Source organism: Nicotiana attenuata, unplaced genomic scaffold, assembly GCF_001879085.1.
Source record: "Nicotiana attenuata strain UT unplaced genomic scaffold, NIATTr2, whole genome shotgun sequence".
NCBI lineage: Eukaryota > Viridiplantae > Streptophyta > Magnoliopsida > Solanales > Solanaceae > Nicotiana > Nicotiana attenuata.
This window is the reverse complement of record NW_017670963.1, coordinates 1,143-7,775: the sequence shown is the minus strand read 5'-3', so window position 1 is coordinate 7,775 and position 6,633 is coordinate 1,143.

The following is a 6,633-nucleotide window of genomic DNA, read 5'->3' as shown; positions in this document are numbered from 1 at the left end:
GGTTACTTAGCGTGGTTTACAACTTACATCGCCCAACATACAAAATACATATTACATAAGTTCAAGCCTCTAAGGATACAAAAGGATGATACAATACTTGCCGGTAACAAGGCTCCGGCTATACCTTACACAAATACCAAAACAAGACTCCGGAATAAAAGCGGCATGAGCCACGCAGGGCCCCGAGAGGAAAGGGGCTCACCAATTCAGCTGATGGGAAGGGAAGGAGTGCTACGGTCGCTGGACTGGAGTACCTGCTATAGATCCACCTACAATCATAACACGAATGTAGCGCCCCCGGGAAAAAGGACGTCAGTACATTTGAATTGTACTGGTATGTATGAACAAACTTTACCCCAAGTAAAATCAACCAATACACAAGTAACGAACAGTAATAGAATCAACGATTAAATGCACAAGAAATGAACAACCAAAGCCAAACAAGTTTCACAATCTCTCCTTTTCCGCTTTCTACATTATTTCATCACATCAATAATTTCACAACTTTCACATATGTTCATTTCAATAGTGTTTTCGATCACTTTTCCACCCTTACTACCTCGACCACCCTTATTACCCCGGCCACCCTTATCACCACAACCCACACCTTATAACTTCATGTTGCGGCGCGCAACCCAATCCCACCGGACAATCACATTTCACACAACAACATTAGTTCACAGTTCAGTCACATGGCTTCAGGCCATCCAGAATATCATTTCACAACAACAATAACAATTTCACAATGAGTTTTCATTAACCTCGATACCATTTCCATCATATATAACAACCCGTATACAATTTAAGTCACAACTATAATTGCCCACGACAAGCCACATATGATATTACCACAGTTGTTTCAATTGCATGATGATGCAATTTCTTTCCATCATTTGTTACACTGCTCTTACCACACAAACTCATTCACACACACACATTTGGTTTGTTGCCATTTACTTGCACCATCATATCGGAAGACTTAACCAACAGCGTTCAAGGCACATTAATCACAAGAATTCACAAATAGTCCACATAAGTAAACACTTACCAATTACTCGTACACCAAACAAGGGGACTTTACAAAGGTTCAAGTTAGCCATACATACCTCGTTTAAGCTTTCCTTAAGTTACTACAACGTTCCAGAAATTCTAGCAATTCCAATCTACTTTGAGACATAACAAAATTGAACACAAATTAGAAAGGTATTCATGTTTTCAGCTCATTTGAGCATTTTATCAAATACTAATTGAGCATCTTAAGTTCAAATCTCTTTTTCAAGGTTTTCCTTCATTCCCCAACAAAATCTTTACTTGTTTATGTTCAACAATCTTTCCACAACCCTAATTTATACACGCATGTATACATAATAGTATTACACCCAAGAATCATACCTCAATACCCCATCTTATACCCCAAACTCGAAATTAAAGCCTAATGTTTAGAATCTTACCTCTTAGATAAAGAACTTATGATTGGGCTCTTTGATTCTTGAAGGTTGATGCAAGGTTGGATGATTGAATGTTGGGTTCCTTCGTCTCGCTCTAAAATGCTCTCAACTCTCTCTAAAATCAGTGGAAAAGTGACCCCAAATGAACCCCCAAAGACTATATATGAAAATGGGGTCGGGTAATAAAAATAGGATGATTAACCCTCCGAATGCGGGTCTGCGGTCGCATAATGGACCGCACAATGGGTATGCTGGCCGCAAACGCGCCGCAAAACTCGGTGCCCAAAACTGGGCTACACTGGTCCAGTTTGCGGCCAGATTTTGCGATAGCATATCAAGTATGCGGACCGCATAATGGTTTTTGCGATTGCATATCTAACACAGGATCGCATTTTTCCAGCCTTTGGTAATTTGATCATAACTTTGCGTAGGAATGTCCAAATGACGAACGGTTTGAAGCGTTGGAAACTAGACTCGAAGAACTTTCATTTTATAGGTTATTCATCACATAAAACCTTATACATATTTAGATATGCTCGTTCAAAATATGACCTAGTGCAAGCTCATTTGGAATTTTAGCCTATTATGAACTTTTCCAATTTTTCTTAGACTTAGGCCTTTCCTTGGACCCCAAATTACTTACCATAAGACTTATACACATATTTACCAAATCCAATTGATGTACACCATATTAATAGCACATAAAAATATTATATTAAGCCTACGTAGCACCACGAGATCCTAGGTTACTTAGCGAAATTTTTTCGGGGCCTTACAGGTAAGAATCAAATACCAATGTAACCAAGGTAAGGGAATTAATCAAATTGAGTAGAAAAGTAGGGATCGAATGTTCAAAGAAAAGTGTTCAAATTAGACCAAGAAACAGGGAAATCAGTAAGGCGAAACAAGGAAAGCATCAATTTCTTGACATACGAGTGCAATCGGAATTTCACAAGGGATTGTATGAAATCAGTCCAAAATTGAAGGTCATTTAAGAGGGGAATTCAGCGTATAAATAGAGTGCATCAACATTAGGCATGCGAGGCCAAACTATGGCAAAGAGAAGCAACATGCAATAACAATCACATAGAGTGGATTCAAGAATAGTGCGTCTCGCTAACTTAGTAGTAGAGAAAAGAGAGAGTATCAAAACCATGCAAAGGGTCAAGTAAAAAGGCCCTTCTGAAAAAGTATAGTCGAGTTCCAATGATAGCAGGAACTCAAAATCACATAAAGAAACAAATGCTGAAACAAAAAGATTTCAAATCCAGTCGAGCAACTTCAAACAGATGAATTGCACAAGCAGCTTCAGAAGCTCGAATAGGCCCCAAAGAAATTAGGGTTTTTGAAACCAATCGAACTCAAAGATGATGAACAAGTAAATCACACAACAAATAGTCTCAGAAACTCGAATGAACCCAAACTTAGGGTTTTCAACACCAATCGAGTCTAGGGATGAAAAACAAATAAATCAAACAAATATTAACAAAAAATAGATTCAGAAACCTCAAAAGAAATTAAGGCTTTTAACATGCAAACTCCAGTAGAAGAACGACATAAGGAAACACAGCAGAACATGTCAAAAATCAGAGGAGGCTTTGAAATAACTTAGCAAAAACCCTAATCGGAAAAGATAAGGGGTTTTGAAGGTAGAGTTTTAGAAGAAACTTTGAGAAAAACGTTTAGAAGATTAGAGAAAACACAGATCTAAAAAAGATCTAAAAGAAATTGGAAGAACCTTAAAGGTTAGGGTTTCAGAAGAACCCCAAGTGGTGAGAAAGGCTTTGAAAACCATCGATCTAAGCAAGAGAGTCAAGAATCAAACTCGAATAGCCATGGTTGGCCGGAGAAAGGTTAGAGACGACCGGAGAACAGTCATAAACTGAAAACCACCAAGGTCTGGGCCAAACTTTTCCAAGATCTAGCCTTGAAACCATGATAACCGCGCATGTAAAAGCCATGGGAGGTGGATACAGGCCTCCGATGACCTTCGAAGCCATTGATTTGGGAGATTTTAGGGTTGTAGTTGAGGGCGACGGCTAGGGTTTGAGAGGGGTTTGAGAGAGGAATGAGAGAGAAGGGGATTCAAAGGCGGCGGAGTGTATGAAATGGGGTTAGGGTTAGGGGTCATTTGAATTAAAAAAGGTAAGGATTGTTGTTGGTCGTTGATCTGAATGATCAACGGCCTAGATTAATGCGGGCGAGTGGGTGGGTTATGAAGATGGGCTTGGGTCGGATTAAACGGGGATCGGGTCAGGGTAATTGGGCCTCAGATTGGGTTTAATTGGGGTGCCAAATCAGGCTAAAATTGAAATGAAAATGGGCTAACATTTAAATAGCCACTTTTCCCTATTTGATTTATAAAAAATAGTAAAATAATTTTTGGAAATAAATTAAAGGTACTAAAATGACTAATAGTACATAATTATCAAATTAAAAATACTGGACTTAATTTTTTATAGATATAAACGTAATTAAATCTACAAGGGGCTAATATTGGAATTATATGCAATTTTGCTTTAAAAATACTAAATAAATTTATAAAAATATGTAAAAATTATGTTATCTATATTTTAGCATAAATATGAGAATCCAATAAATGAATTACCAAAATGATAATTTTGGGAATAATTATTGGGTTTTTCTGGATAAAATAGGGCAATAAATTGGTTAAAAGAATCTTTAAAAATTAAGGAAAAATAGTAAAACATTTGGACATACTTATATATGCAGGCACATGCTATTTTGAAAGTATTTGCATATTAAAAATATATAGGAAAAATTGGGTATCAACAGCTGCCCCTCTTTACCCGAGAAGGATGAAAGAGTTGTCGGGTAAAGCTATGATGGCCAATTTTGACCGAACGAAATGGTTCGAGGAGACTTAGGCCGTGCCCTGGCTTCTGAGCTTCCTACATATCCCCGGTCATACGGGAATCAGGCCGTATGTAGTTCGGGATCCGTCGGCGGAGTATGCCGATGGAGACTTTCAAGAACGAACGCAATATTCAGGACGGGGGAATGGTTAAGGTTTGATAGGGCTGCGGGAAATGGAGCGGGATCGCTCCTGCCGAGATGGCAGTTGCTCGCCGGTTTACCTGCAAATAAGCAATACAAGCATATATGGTGCGTAAATTTAAACATGATACAAATTCCCGTTGGACCATGAAGGTTGTCTTTGGACGGTTAGAATGACGTCCTTAGACCATGATGTCCTGGGCCATGAAGCGTATAATAAAGGATTCGCAGGCCATGAAATGATGCTCTCGGGCTACGAGGATGATGCCTCCGAACCATGACGCCTTTGAATAATGATATGCAAAGATTTAAAGGGATCCTCATGCCATGACATGGTGTTCTCGGGCTATGAAGATGATGCCTCCGAACGATGACGCCTTTGGATAATTTGGCGATCTTTCAGCCCATGAGATGCAGTATTTGGCGATCTTTCAGCCCATGCAATGCAGTAGGTGGCGATCTTTCAGCCAATAAAAATGTAAATAAGGTGGCGATCTTTCAGCCATGCAAATGTAAATAAGGCGGCGATCTTTCAGCCATGCAAATGTAAATGAGGTGGCGATCTTTCAGCCATGCAAATATAAATGAGGTGGCGATCTTTCAGCCATGCAAATGTAAATGAGGTGGCGATCTTTCAGCCATGCAAATATAGATAAGGCGGCGATCAGCCATGCAAATGTAAATAAGGCGGCGATCTTTCAGCCATGCAAATGTAGATAAGGTGGCGATCTTTTAGCCATGCAAATGTAAATAAGGCGGCGATCTTTCAGCCATGCAAATGTAGACGGAGGTAGAGCTTAACCTTGGAAGGCAGAATGGTAGCCTTATGCAATGCGAAATGCAGATGGAGACAGCGTTTAGTCTCGGAAGGCATAATGGTAGCCTTATGCAATGCAAAATGCAGATGGAGACAGCGTTTATTCTCGGAAGGCAGAATGGTAGCCTTATGCAATGCAAAATGCAGATGGAGATAGTGTTGAGTCTCGGAAGGCAGAATGGTAGCCTTATGCAAGAAATAAAAGGGGAAATAGTAATAGAGTTTTCTTAGCTGATAGCAGATTGCAGTATCATGACTGCTGGGGACATCGTGACATACGGAATGCCACTGGTGCGTGTGGATAGCAAATTTTGGTAAGTGCAATAGTTGTGAGAGTTGTATTCCTGAACAATGTTTGTCTCGTGAGTGTATAGTATGTCAGATGTTTTTGCAATCCAAGTGCCTGCATCCAAAGAAAAATCGTGAGTTTTGTAAAGGGGGAGGTTAGTTCGTATCTCCGCTGGCTCTGCTTGACCTGCTTGGCTTTGCTCTGGTGATACTGTATGTATCATTGGGGTAGCGTTGCTAAACAAGTAGTTTTCAGCAATGATCATGCATGGTTTAGTAAAAATATGACATAAGTACATGATTAAAAATAGCTTTCAGATGATCCGACGACTATGACGTGGCTCAAGACATTGCGACCTCTCTTGCTTCGGAATTTTGAGGGTCCTCCTCAAAATTCTGCCCCAGTTTAATGGGTTGATGCTTCTGACGGTTGCTTGCGATGATTGGCTGAAATCACTTCGGAATTTTGAGGGTCCTCTTCAAAATTCTGCCCCAGTTTCCAATTGCGGGGGGGATGGAAATTTTATTAAATTGTGACCGAACCCATAGGGCTGCCTATGTATCCCTTCTTAAACGGGAATCAGGTCAGGCGTAGTTCACTATACATCATATAGGAAAATATAAAGATTACACGTAGTAACGCTTGACTGCATCTGAATTAATTGGTTTCGACCAAACTTCTCCGTCCATTTCTGCAAGTATGAGGGCTCCTCCTGTTAGAACCCGGTGAACCATGTACGAACCTTGCTAGTTGGGAGAGAATTTCCCCTTGGCTTCATCTTGATGCGGAAAAACATTCTTTAACACCAACTGTCCCGGTGTGAACTGTCTCAGCTTGACTCTTTTATTGAAAGCTTTGGACATTCTGTTCTGATAAAGCTGACCGTGGCAAACTGCACTCATTCTCTTTCCATCTATAAGAGCTAGCTACTCATAACGACTCTTCACCCATTCTGCATCGTCGAGCTCTGCTTCCTGTATGATTCTTAAGGAGGAATTTCTACCTCGGTGGGAATGACGGCTTCTGTACCATAAACCAGTCATATAGGGGGGTTCGCCCCA